We start from the raw sequence: 15259 nt of genomic DNA, 5'->3' as shown, positions 1-15259 counted from the left end.
GATTTATGTATCAAAATTATCAAGGCCGAATATAAAGAGGGAGGGGGACGGTGGTCAGCCAAGGAAGCATTGTACATAAGGAGTAACTTGGGAATTAGGTCTTTAGCTACAGTTTTATACCACTCAGCTGGGAGACCGTCAACTCCTGGTGTTTTATTATTCGGAAGGGAATGTATAGCCTCCGAAATTTCTTGGACAGTTATATCTGCTTCTAGGAATGCGACCTGAGGGAAATCCAAACTGGGGATAGGGAGGTGACTCAAGTAAAGACTGCAATTTTGATATTTAAAGCTAAAATGTAGAGAGCACTCTATGCCCTAACTATTAGCCAGTAGTGATGGGCTGCATTTCGCCTAATAATTCACGAATTTCTGGACAAATTCGCAAAACAGTGAAAAATTTGGCAAACTGGTTTGCCGCGCGCTTTGATTTTGTCACGCGTGATGCGTGCATCAGGTATTTTTGCTCATGCCAAAACGATTCACGTGCCGAATTTTTGCTGCGCTTTCACGAACAAATTTGCCTGCAGCGAAACTGCCAAATTTGCCGCAAATTCAACAATGGCGAAATTTTTCACCCATCACTATCAGCCAGCACATCAGCTTCATGTGATTAATAGCAGCCATTCACTTGTTTGATTTTGTCTTTTTTAATTAGCTCTCGGTGATTAGCGATTGACATGGATTTGGCTAAATGGAAGCGCGGCTGGAAATTAAGATTAATCTAAACCTATTCAAAGCCGTTGCCTGTGTTGGGAGGCTAATCAGCAGCGATTGTGAAGGCGCCACCGGGTGGGGAGACTGGACTTACCTTCCCTGATCTTGTGCTGCAACATTATTCATTACTAATAATAATAACAGAGCAGAACAGTTGCAGGAAAAGGGTTCCCTGGGGTCCTGTCTAGCTCCCTATTAGTCTGACGTGGGCTGCAGATCTAGGAGATCAAGTCACCCCTAAAGAGAAGGGTCAACCTTACAAGATGTTACGTTAAAACTTCCAGCACCCAGTGACAGCCTCTGAGGCTCCAGGGAATTTGGCATCAGGTGCTGGTAGTGCCACAGTCAAACTACATCTCTGTCTTAATGTTAAAGGAGAACTAAACCTTAACAAAGAATTAAGGTGGCCATACACATCGAGATCCGCTCGTTTGGCGATGCCCATATTAAGGTGGGCGATATCAGGCTGATCCGATAGTGGTTCCTGGGGATCATGGATCACGGGATGCATCAACGAACAGATGCGGCTGCGATCCAACAGGATTTTTTTACCCTGGCTGACTTACGGCCGAGATCGATCAGGGACCCCTGTCTGATGGCCGCACATACGGGCCAATAAACTGCCGACTTGGTCAGTCGGCAGATTTTATTGGCCCGTGTATGGGGGCCTTTAGGCTAGAAATGCTGTGCATTATGTTTTAGATTTCTATCCACAGCCCACAAAGATGCCCCAGTAGCTCCCCATCTTCTATTCACTGCACATGCTCAGTGCTGCTGTCACTTACTGAGCTTAGGGACCTACTCACAATATAAAGTGTACAATATAATATTCACAATATACAGTATGTGTATATATATATATATAAAATACAACAGTCACAATACAAGGCTGATTAGTAATGAATTCACACTCAAAAGAGATCAGAATTGATTCATAATCCGCCCTGTAGCATCAGCTTCAATGCCAGATGAACCTCACTTTCTGCTTAATGATTTCCCCCGACCCCTAAGTTTAATTTCTCCCCTGCAGCCCAGAGCACACTGAGCATGTGCAGAGCCACTGACACATAAAAGATGCCTAATAAGATCCAAGATAAGGAACTGCTGGGGACAACTATGAAGGTCCGGATCATTACTGATATAGGGCTGCATTATATCAAAAGGTTTTAGTTCTCCTTTGAAAAATTGCAGGGTATAAAAAATTCAACTGCTGGGTCTAGTGTGTGTTATGTTCATAACCCTCCTGCTTTGTTCTTGTATATGAAAGCACTTCATGTCTCCTTCAGGTATGTTTATTTTGCATCCAATCGCTGCCTCTAATCAATTGTCAGCTCTTATGTGCAGGCCCGGACTGGCAATCTGGGAGTTCTGGCAAATGCCAGAGGGGCTGCTATGTCTGTTGCCATACACAGACACTATTTATTGGGCTGCTGGGGGCTGTTTGGGCCTCTGTGTACCTGAAATGCCAGGGTCTATTTTGATTCCCAGTCCAGACCTGCTTATGTGCGAGTTCTTGAGCCTAGTGCTGTGGTGCTAATGGGATTCAGAGCCGCATGAGAACTCACATCAATGGTGGGTGCCTGGAAAACTCACTATGTGCTCTTCATATAAATTACTTTATAAGGCACATTTACTATTGGTCGAATATCGAGGGTTAATTAACCCTCGATATTCGACCCTCGAAGTAAAATACTTCGAATATCGAAGTCGAAGGATTTACCACATTTCGTTTGATCGAACGATCGAAGGATTTTAATCCATCGATCGAAACGATTTTCCTTCGATCAAAAAAAGCTAGGGAAGCTTATGAGGACCTTCCCCATAGGCTAACGTTGGTGCTCGGTAGGTTTTAGGTGGAGAAGTAGAGGGTCGAAGTTTTTTTTAAAGAGACAGTACTTCGACAATCGAATGGTCGAATAGTCGAACGATTTTTAGTTCGAATCGTTCAATTCGAAGTCGTAGACGAAGGTCGAAGTAGCCAAAAAAAAAAAACATCGAAATTCGAAGTATTTTTCATTCTAATCCTTCACTCGAGTTTAGTAAATGTGCCCCCAAGTGTTACCTTATGTGCCCTGAGCTGAGGGCAAGTGTCTCTAAAGCTAGAGAAAGAGAGATTCTCAACTAGAACTGTTGCAGCTATAACAGTGTGACTGTGTGACTGTGTGACTATAACACTGTGTGACTATAACACTGTGTGACTGTGTGACTGGATTGTATGTGTGACCTGCCTGAAGCACCACAAGGCCCTGCCAATGACACACCCAACGACACACTCCCAATGTTATACCTACTTTATTACTCAAATATAAATATACTGTATATAAATTTGTATATATATATTTATAGAAATATATATCGACTGGCCCAGCGCTTCCTGACACAGTGGCCCCAGGCCCAGAAATTAAACATTAACCCCTGCATTTCATGACACAGTGGCCCCAGCAATAACACAGTGACCCCAGCAATAACACTGTCAGTGCTGGCCAAGCTGACCAGGCTCCCTGGGCAACCTGGCCGGCTACCTCGCTCCTCCTTACCCACTAGGGGGGGGGGTCACGGTGACACAGGGGAGAGTAGCAGAGGGGATGAGAGGGGAACATGAACATAGACTAGGGGGAGGCAGAAGACTCTTTATCAGACACCTGCCCAGCACCCCCCCATCTTTGCTTCCTAGGGAGGTGCAGTGGCGGAACTACCGGGGGAGCAGGGGGTGCGAGCAGGGCCCGCACCCCCTCAGGGCCCCCTGGCAGTCTGCGAAGTCCGCGCGCCGCTACGCGGCGCATATTCCCGGACAGTTTCCGGGTGTATGGAGGGGGGCGGGGGCCCGGCTGTGCGTCCTGCGCCAGAGCCCGCCCCCCTCTAGTTACGCTTCTGGGCAGGTGCCTCTTCTGCCTACCCCTAATTCCGACCCTGAACACAGTAGCCCCAGCCCCAAGCCATATATGACAAAACGGCCCCTGTATTTCATACCACAGTGGCCCCAGCAAGAACAAAGTAGCCCGAGCCACTAGTGATATAAAACACAGTAAAACCTGCGCGTGTCAAATTTGTCACACGCATAAAAAAATTGTTGCTTGTCAAAATTATTTCTATGAGAACAAAGAGGCTAAATAGATTGTATAATAGATTATAGTAAGTAGGGATGCTCCGAATCCACTATTTTGGATTCGGCCGAACCCCCGAATCCTTCACGAAAGATTTGGCCGAATACCGAACCTAATCTAACATTTTTTACTTCCTTGTTTTCTGACAAAAAGTCACGCAATTTCCCTCCCCGCCCCTAATTTGAACCAAATCCTGGATTCGGTGCATCCCTAATAGTATGTAAAGAAAAGAGACTGGGGGAAAAGAGGTTGAGTGAGGAGAGGAAGAATAATACTACTGAGAGGGTCTAACATTTTTTGGTGGGACCCTGGTTTAAGGTTTTTTGGTGGGCCCCGGTGTCAAAGTCTGACACCGTTAGATACAGTATGTAAAAAAGGTTTGTTTGTTTTTTTATCACAACTGCAGCTCCCTTTTAAATGAAGAAAATTTTTCATTGACGTAGCCAGGCTCGACTTGAACTTTACCATATGCCCACCCTCGAGCCGGGTCTATAAATACCGAGGCTTGCCTAAATACCGAGTAGTGATGGGTGAAAATGGCAAAGAATTCGCAAAGCGCATTGAAGTCAATGGGCAACAAAATTATTTTGACGTGCGTCCATTTCAAAACCCGCGACAATTTTTATACGCACGCCTATTTGGTCCAAATGCATTAAAGTCAATGGGTGTCCGAATAATCTTGACGCAACATTTTTTATGCAGATTTTTGGTCTGCGAATTTTCGCTGCAGTTTTGCAAATTTATTTGCCGGCGGCAAAAAGTGGAAACTCGCCGCGAATTCCGCTTGCCTGGTTAGGGTCAGGTGTGGGTAATAAATGGGCAGGTTAGGGTCGGGTGTGGGTAATAAATGGGCAGATTAGGGTCAGGTGTGGGTAATAAATGGGCAGGTTAGGGTCAGGTGTGGGTAATAAATGGGCAGATTAGGGTCAGGTGTGGGTAATAAATGGGCAGGTTAGGGTCAGGTGTGGGTAATAAATGGGCAGGTTAGGGTCAGGTGTGGGTAATAAATGGGCAGGTTAGGGTCAGGTGTGGGTAATAAATGGGCAGGTTAGGGTCAGGTGTGGGTAATAAATGGGCAGGTTAGGGTCAGGTGTGGGTAATAAATGGGCAGGTTAGGGTCGGGTGTGGGTAATAAATGGGCAGGTTAGGGTCAGGTGTGGGTAATAAATGGGCAGGTTAGGGTTGGGCATGAGTAATAAATGGGCAGGTTAGGGTCAGGTGTGGGTAACAAATGGGCAGGTTAGGGTCGGGCATGAGTAATAAATGGGCAGGTTAGAGTCAGGTGTGGGTAACAAATGGGCAGGTTAGGGTCGGGCATGAGTAATAAATGGGCAGGTTAGGGTCAGGTGTGGGTAACAAATGGGCAGGTTAGGGTCGGCATGAGTAATAAATGGGCAGGTTAGGGTCAGGTGTGGGTAACAAATGGGCAGGTTAGGGTCGGGCATGAGTAATAAATGGGCAGGTTAGGGTCAGTTGTGGGTAACAAATGGGCAGGTTAGGGTCGGGTATGGGTAATAAATGGGCAGGTTAGAGTCAGGTGTGGGTAATAAATGGCCAGGTTAGGGTTGGGTATGGGTAATACTGTAAATGGGCGGGTTGGGTATGGGTAATAAATGGGCGGGTTAGAGTCAAGTGTGGGTAACAAATTGGCAGGTTAGGGTCAGGTGTTGGTAATAAATGGGCAGGTTATGGTCGGATGCGGGTCGACTTTTTGTCAACCTGCACAACATTACCAGTTACCTATATGACACATAACTAAAATAACTAAAATATCAAGCTCTACATCCCTATTAAAAGAATAGGACAAAACCATGTCTGCCTTCTATAGATACCAAGTCGTAATCGTGATCTTCGTGTCATTAATTGGGATGACCCTCTTCTTTGGCCACAAATGATTGGCTCTCTAAATCAGGCCCCACAGCAACATCCAAAATGCTCCTGCCCAGAACTCTTATGGCGTCATCTTTTCTAATAATCACACAACAGTCCCCAATACTATCTCCTCCTCCTCCTCCTCCTGCTTCTTGTACCTCCATCTCTGCGCATACAGGATCTTCCCACTGACTGTATATAAACACATTGGGGGTCATTTATCAACACTGGGCAAATTTGCCCATGGGCAGTGACCCATGGCAACCAATCAAATTGCTGCATTCATTGTTCTACTTGCAGCTGACTTTAAAAAGTTAATCACTGATTGGTTTCTAGAAGTAATTTTTTTGAAGTAAATTTTTTGAGACAGAAATTCTTTGCACAATAAAAACCATTTCGGCTTATTTTGCTGCACAACCGGGTTGAACCTGGGCCGAAGGTGCCTCTTACGTTGGCCACAATAAAGTATTTATAGAACGTTTTCATCACAGGAGTCAACGCTTTTTATTCTGCACTGAAAGGTGTTTGATTGTCAGTAGTTGCTCCGCTCCATTCACTTGCTAATTTGGGATAATGGCAGGGAGAACATGTGTTTAACACACGAGAATGGAAAGGTCAGAGTTATTCCAGGTTCTGGAAGCTTCTTGTATCCATTATCTTTAACAAAACGCGCGAGGAAAGGCTGGAAGATAACGGCAATTACGTGTCATGTTCCAACATTAGCGCAAATTACATCTCATCCTCTGACTTGTATTTAATGAATTTCTCAGTCAAACCGTGTGCTGAACAGTCCAATGTGAGCTTCTTACTTAGTGATGGAATTCACAGTCTATAGAGACAGGACCTCTTTTTATGGAGTAGAGACACAAGAGGCTTTCAGGGGCCCCATAATGTATGGATTTACCAACTCATTGCTTTTGGCTCTTAGTGCTTATTGGAAGCTGCACTTTAACAGAATAGGTTGTGCAACACAGTGTTATTGTCACCAGCAGCCATCTGTCCCCCTCTACTATAAGTACCATCTCTCCCTAATACACCTCCATACTGCTATCCCACAGTCACACTCCCTTCCCAGAGACTATTATCCCACTGTTACTATAGGCACCATCTCTCCCTACTATACCTGCTATCCCACAGTCACACTTCCTTCCCAGAGACTATTATCCCACTGTTACTATAGGCACCATCTCTCCCTACTATACCTGCTATCCCACAGTCACACTCCCTTCCCAGAGACTATTATCCCACTGTTACTATAGACACCATCTCTCCCTACTATACCTGCTATCCCACAGTCACACTCCCTTCCCAGAGACTATTATCCACTGTTACTATAGGCACCATCTCTCCCTACTATACCTGCTATCCCACAGTCACACTTCCTTCCCAGAGACTATTATCCACTGTTACTATAGACACCATCTCTCCCTACTATACCTGCTATCCCACAGTCACACTCCCTTCCCAGAGACTATTATCCACTGTTACTATAGACACCATCTCTCCCTACTATACCTGCTATCCCACAGTCACACTCCCTTCCCAGAGACTATTATCCCACTGTTACTATAGGCACCATCTCTCCCTACTATACCTGCTATCCCACAGTCACACTCCCTTCCCAGAGACTATTATCCCACTGTTACTATAGACACCATCTCTCCCTACTATACCTGCTATCCCACAGTCACACTCCCTTCCCAGATACTATTATCCACTGTTACTATAGGCACCATCTCTCCCTACTATACCTGCTATCCCACAGTCACACTCCCTTCCCAGAGACTATTATCCACTGTTACTATAGACACCATCTCTCCCTACTATACCTGCTATCCACAGTCACACTCCCTTCCCAGAGACTATTATCCACTGTTACTATAGGCACCATCTCTCCCTACTATACCTGCTATCCCACAGTCACACTCCCTTCCCAGAGACTATTATCCACTGTTACTATAGGCACCATCTCTCCCTACTATACCTGTTATCCCACAGTCACACTCCCTTCCCAGAGACTATTATCCACTGTTACTATAGACACATCTCTCCCTACTATACCTGCTATCCCACAGTCACACTCCCTTCCCAGAGACTATTATCCACTGTTACTATAGACACCATCTCTCCCTACTATACCTGCTATCCCACAGTCACACTCCCTTCCCAGAGACTATTATCCCACTGTTACTATAGACACCATCTCTCCCTACTATACCTGCTATCCCACAGTCACACTCCCTTCCCAGAGACTATTATCCACTGTTACTATAGACACCATCTCTCCCTACTATACCTGCTATCCCACAGTCACACTCCCTTCCCAGAGACTATTATCCCACTGTTACTATAGACACCATCTCTCCCTACTATACCTGGTATCACACAGTCACTCTCCCTTCCCATAGACTATTATCCCACTGTTACTATAGGCACCATCTCTCCCTACTATACCTGCTATCCCACAGTCACACACCCTTCCCAGAGACTATTATCCCACTGTTACTATAGACACCATCTCTCCCTACTATACCTGCTATCCCACAGTCACACTCCCTTCCCAGAGACTATTATCCACTGTTACTATAGACACCATCTCTCCCTACTATACCTGTTATCCCACAGTCACACTCCCTTCCCAGAGACTATTATCCCACTGTTACTATAGACACCATCTCTCCCTACTATACCTGCTATCCCACAGTCACACTCCCTTCCCAGAGACTATTATCCACTGTTACTATAGGCACCATCTCTCCCTACTATACCTGCTATCCCACAGTCACACTCCCTTCCCAGACACAATATACCACTGCTACTATAGGCACTAGACAGGATGGTGCCTTTGAACCCTGGGGCCTAAACCATTGGCTAAGTCACCTTTCCCTTGATCTGGCACTGTTCTTTGGGTGTAGAAGACTCTGGTACCAATGATTTTTTCTGTGTGGGTGAGACTGTGGAACATGAAGAAGATCAGAGAGTAGCTTGTTGTGTATGATGAAGTAGCCCAAATTGTGTGCAATTCTTCCCACAGCTGCCTACTGCCCCCTGCAATGATACTACATGCTAAGAAGACTATTGATCACCACAGCTTTGAGTTGCCATCAGACTCAGAAACATTGCTTTCATTGGCCAATTCTAAGTCTTTATTGACCAAATGAAATAGACAAAGTCCCTCAGTCTCACCACTTTGAGCTTAATCTAATTAGATAATGAGCCATTGATTAGCACTTGCTTTACCTGATCCTTCAGCAAATTTTCTATTGACCCGCAGGCAGAATTCTCCAGGCCAATCAATCTCATTAATGAACATTTCATTTGTCCGAAAAAGCTTTTTTTTTTTTTTTAGTACTTACTGTAAATGTTTATCAATCATATCAAGTATGTACATCATATGTAGGGACATGTCTGTCATTTTGGAACTGGTGAAATGTGATCATAAAAACAAAAACAACTTCTACCAGGTCTAGTAACCCATAGCAACTATAAGGATGGTGGTTTTTCACCAGCTAAGAGTAAATTCTACCTGCTGATTGGTTGCAGGAGATTACTAGACCAGGGACAAACCCAGAAAGAATTTAAAAAATGTAGCTTTTTTAGGATGGGAACCATAATCCATAATGCTGTTGGCAGAACATGGCGCCAGGGCTGAAATTACCAGGTTATAGATGAAATTCGTATTGAAATTCATATCGTAATGGTATTAGCAGATTATTTTGTTTAGATTTTAAATCTAAAGTGGCCCTTAAAGGGGCAGTACATCCCCTTGTACAACATGAGTGAAATTAACAGGGCTTGTGCTGAACATAGTTTTTGCCTAGTACAGTACCAATTGGATCCAAAAAGGAGTGCAGAGAACCTGTGGAAATTCAAAAAGAGGGGACGGCTGAGTGTAAAAGTGCAAAAACTCCAGCCATTTTTTGCACCTTCCACAATGTAAATGATCCCAGAAATGCCCATCCAGTTTGGCACCTTATATGGGCACCTGGGTCGTTCCGTTGCTCCCTACACGGGGCACAATGCTTAAACCCATTAACTTTGAATGGAAATCAGTGCCGTGTCATGCAGGCAATTACATCTTAAACAACAGAGAAATTACCCAGAGAAAACATTCAGCAGATATTCCCTGAAGCCAATGCCTCGAGGCTTTGGATGTGACATTTATTCCAACCACTGTTTGTTCCAGAAAAGGAAACATTTACAATACAAACGAATTCACATTTGCAATTAGCTGCTAATAAAAATAGAACTCATTTGCTACTTATTTATGAGTCGACTAATTGTGCTAATAGATATGGATACACATATAATAATAAACCTGCCCTCGTGCTGTTGCCATTTTTTCTCAAGTTTTTTTCTCACCGCATAAGCATTAACGTTAATGGATGTTTTTTCTTATGGCTATTTTTGGTAATTACTGAGCCATATTACAGCCAAGGATTTTTGGGTGGCCAATAGATGTCAGCCTTCAGCTATGGAAATACAAAGCAGTGTCTTCCTATAAATCAGTTATTCATGATTCAATCACAGAAATGAATAGAAAAACGTCAGTTCTGACTTTTGATGTATGTTGTATTTTGATTAAACTAGAACAGAAATAATATTGGCTGAACAAATCAACACCATTTGGATATTTTCTACGTGGCCTATATTTAAGCTTTCCGTGTGCTATGGGGGTGGTTGCCGCTATCACAAGCTATGTATCAGTACTAGTGATAAGGTACTAGTGATTTCGCTTTGCCGAAAATGAATGAAACGGCAAATAATTCCCCACGTTGACGTCAATGGAGCTTTGTTGTATGGCAGTCTTTTTAAACTGCGCAACATTTTTTAAACTATTCATCAGAGTCTTTTGTCTCTGCGAAGCACAACAAAATATTTTGCTTATCCCTAGTGATGAGCTAAATTTTCCGCCAGGTCGGTTCGGTGGCGAAATTCAGATTTTGACACTGATGCAAAATTTTGGTGCCAAAAAAAAAAAAACTGCAGAGAAAAAACGCCCAATTAACTCCTCGGAAAAGGTCACCGCAAAAAAAAAAAAAATAAAAAGTCTCAGTGAATAAAAAAACCTATAGAATCCTAATGTTTCACAAATGTTTTGCTTTTTTGCTAATTGATAGTGACACAAAATGATCATAAATCATATCTACCTTTGGTTTGATTGCTACAGGTTTCTACTGGACCTCCTATATGATATCTTAGTCCAAATCAGCAATAGTGAGAGGTAAGTGGGTTTAGATGGCCATACACAGATGCAATGGCTTTTTTTTGGCAGGTGCCAGGCAAGGAGGTCTTTGTTTTATTTGAGTATCAGGAAGTCTAACGTTCACGCTATCGGGAACCTTGCACAGTGATGGTTACCTTCAGACGCACAGGTGAACCCTTTTGATTTACGGTGTTCACCAATGCCCTTTTGGGGCCCCGGGGCTTTCTGCTGTGGAAACCAACAGGGAAGTGCGTAACTAGACTCAGGTCCGTAAACGAGGTATCGGCAGGGATTAAGAGAAGACGTGGTCACAATCAGGCAAAGGGGTCAAGGCAGGCGGCTGCAAACAAAGTCACAAGTCAGGCAGAGGTCAACACCAGAAATCCAAATCAGAATCAAAACGCTTCAGCAGGAACAGCAGGGGCGCTCCACCAATGAGGCGAGTTGAGACACTCGCCTCAGGCGGCAGCGCCCCCCTGGTTGCCAGGGGCGGCAAAAATGCCGCTCCTGGTAACTAAGAGCCGAATTTCCGGTTTTCAAACCGGAAATTCGGCTCTTCTAGTGCAGAGAGGGCTATTGCGCTCTCTGCACTAAGCGTCGCGGACCGCCCCTGCCCTCTCCGGCGCTGTAAAGGTTAGTGCCGTGGGGAGGTGTAGGAGGGGCGAAAGAAGGCCGCCTCAGGCGGCATAATAGCAAGAATCGCCCCTGAGGAACAGAGAACTGAAACCAGCTTGGGCACCATCAAAATGGAAGATTGGCGTTTTAAAGGAGTTTTGGCACCAAAGATTCAAATCCGGCGCCTCTGGTGACGTCATTCTAGACGCAAACCCGAAAGTGCGTGCCTGCGCACCAACAACCTTGAAGAGACGCTCTGGGAGGTAAGGGACTTCGGCAATCTCCAGGGACGTCTCACAAGAAGAAGTCCAATACAGTCCTCAAGCCATTGACTGGATCCCATGGGCACCCTATGTAGACCTCTGAGCATGTCTGATGTGCTCCTTGGCTGGCAGGAGTTTTCACCTGAACCGGTCCAAATCAGATATAAATTGGGGAGGACATCATTTTTGGACCATACATAGGATTCGACCTATGAGTCTTAGATAGGTTGGACCTCTGATAGTACACTGAATTTTTTAACCAGCCATGGAAATTACAGTGATCTGTTGGGTTCTTTATGTCCCCGTCCAGTTCTGGTGTTCGATGTATTTGAAGGTTCTAATGTAAAATAGTTTGGAAGTAGTTCTGTACCTTGAGCATGTGTTGGACCTCCTCCAGGCCTTTCCCCCTAATCTCCTGACAGTGGCTGAAATTGATTTATCTTGAATTTACCTAAATCTCCCACCTAATCCTCTGTTTCAGATCCATTTTCATTTGCTGAGCAACATTCTCATAATTGCATTTGTGCGCAGAATTATTCTAATCCTCGGGAACAAGAAGCTTTCAGCTGTGCCGCTCGCATCCCATCTCCCTTTGTGTTATTGAATTGAACATTGCTCCAAATTGTGGCTCAGCTGTATGCGCGCCGCCGCCCCTGTAATTATGTTTTGCCCTATCTCGCCGCCGCCGCCACAAATGACAAAAGCAAAACACCAGGCCACCAATTATTTTCATATTTTCACATTCTCCGTTTTCTAGTGATTTCAAATACAATCAGAAGCAGCTCGTTTTATCCTGACAGCAATTTCAGGTCTGGCCAACGGGCGAGGATGAATAATAGCACAGAACCACCATCAGATGAAATGGCTTTTATTATCATTATTATTGGCGCCAATCATATATAAATAATATCACATTACAAATGACATTAGGGAAGGCAAACAACACGTATGTCCTATTCCCCCCAACATCCAAGGGGCCCCTGGCAGAGGAAAAAGGTGGGTAGAAGTAGAAAAGATATAGGGGTCATTTATGGATGCAACTATGGCCCTGGTGATAAATATCCCTATTGGACCATTTAATCCATATTTTTTGGATTTGTCCAAATTTCAAAACACCCATCATCAATTTCAAACACCTAATTTGCATATTTGAATTGGTCATGCTGCCATGAAGGGCCCTGTGGCAGTGGGGGGCCTTGAGATGGAAAGCTGTTCCCAAAGAGGGCAGGTCTTTTATTGAGTGGATGGGATTTGGAAGGATTATGGGTGGAGTTTGGCAAAATCCAAAGGGGAGTGGCCAGGGAGAATCTAGGTTTGGGTTTGACATAATTGGGGAGTGGTCCGAGCAGATCAGGTGTGTGGCCATGCATTCAAGGAGCATTCTTTCCATTGGGGCCCCAGGCAGGCACGTATTTTTTATATAGGCTGTTGAGGGCCTGCGCCAAGCACTGCAGCTTTAACGTTACAGCCCATGGATGTCTGTATGGTAAAAAAAAACTTTTCGCACACCCCCAGTGGTGTGGCAAAAATGGCGTCATGTGCATGCGCGTTGTGCTGTGATGTCACATCCGCATATGTCATGTCATCCAGTGCACATTGGGAAAAAGCTTAGTGGGTAGTGATGGGTGAATAAATTCCCGCGAAAATTCGGCGGTGAAAATTCGCCGGCGTCAATTTCCAATTTTCTCTATTTTTTCTTGATTTTTACGTGAAAACATTCAAATTGTGGTCCTCAGTAAGGGGGGGGGGGCCCTGCTTAGTTAGTGGTATGAGGCTGATTATTACTACTAAAAGCCCTGAGACTGGGCACTAAGGATTTGGATTAGTCAGTCCGATTCTTTACTCACTGCCTCCCAAGCAACAATGAGATCATTTTAGTCAATAACACAGCATCGCTTCCAAAGAACAGAACAAAAATATGGAATTTTTAGGCAACGTTCCTGATCACATACAACTTTGCTTGGACTTGCCCCCATCCACCTGAAACACTGAGTACAAGATATTCTTCATACTACAGCGGAATGGGGAAAGTTAAGAAAGGTGACCTTGACCAAAAACTGAATCAGAGGTGCGGTTTGAAAACAAAAAAGTTATTTAAATAGGGTTGTAATAAAGCAGGGAGGCTGTGGAAGGACCAAAAGGGATTACAGCCAGTCAGCCTTTAAACAATGCAGTCTTATGCACCAGGTATGGTATCCATTATCCAGAAAGCTCCAATTACGCAAAGGCTGTCTCCCATAGGCTCGATTTTAACTAAATAATGCAGATTTTTTAAAATGATTTCCTTTTTCTCTGTAACAGTAGCTTGTACTTGATCCCAACTAAGATATAATTATCCTTATTGGAGGCAAAACCGGCCTATTGAGTTTATTTTATGTTCTACTATAGTTTATATAAACAAGCTGCTGTGTAGCCATGGGGGCAGCCATTCAAGCACAGGATACACAGTAGATAACAGATAAGCACTACTATAGTTTATATAAACAAGCTGCTGTGTAGCCATGGGGGCAGCCATTCAAGCACAGGATACACAGTAGATAACAGATAAGTACTACTATAGTTTATATAAACAAGCTGCTGTGTAGCCATGGGGGCAGCCATTCAAGCACAGGATACACAGAAGATAACAGATAAGTACTACTATAGTTTATATAAACAAGCTGCTGTGTAGCCATGGGGGCAGCCATTCAAGCACAGGATACACAGTAGATAACAGATAAGTACTACTATAGTTTATATAAACAAGCTGCTGTGTAGCCATGGGGGCAGCCATTCAAGCACAGGATACACAGTAGATAACAGATAAGTACTACTATAGTTTATATAAACTAGCTGCTGTAGCCATGCCATCTACTGTGTATCCTGTGCTTGAATGGCTGCCCCCATGGCTACAGAGCAGCTTGTTTATATAAACTGTAGTTGGGTTTTTATAGTAAACACACCAATTGTGACAGCGCAGAGCAACAGTAAATAATATTTGCATTACTTTAAGACACTTTCATTTTTTGGTGTAACTGTTCCTTTAAGATGGTTTGCATGACAATGTAAATCCCCTGAGAGCATTTGGTATTCAAGGGCGATGACATCACTGGCTGTGGGGAGATGGCAAATTGGAACGGCCGGTCTGATCCTGTGCACTGAGCCAATCTCTTTAATCCCGTTGGGCATGACGCACTTCGTGTGGCAAGATTAAAGCAAGAGGGTTACGGTTCTTGCCGTTAGCTTCAGGCATTTCCTTACTATCCTGTTGTACTTCAATTTCTTTCTTTCTTTAAAATCTACAAATGCCCAAGCCTGGAATGCCAACCTCCCACCTCACAGCATCACCCCCCCCCCAAAACAGGAAACAAAACAGGAAACAAAACAGGAAACAAACTCCTGTTATAGGGATAGTTCAGTTAACTTTTAGTATGAAGCAGACAAGTATTTATACCTATTCTGCATTGATGTACAAGAGAAAGGTGTAGGCACCAAATATATCAC

Source organism: Xenopus laevis, chromosome 5S, assembly GCF_017654675.1.
Source record: "Xenopus laevis strain J_2021 chromosome 5S, Xenopus_laevis_v10.1, whole genome shotgun sequence".
Taxonomy (NCBI): Eukaryota; Metazoa; Chordata; class Amphibia; order Anura; family Pipidae; genus Xenopus; species Xenopus laevis.
This window is presented reverse-complemented; position numbering follows the sequence as displayed.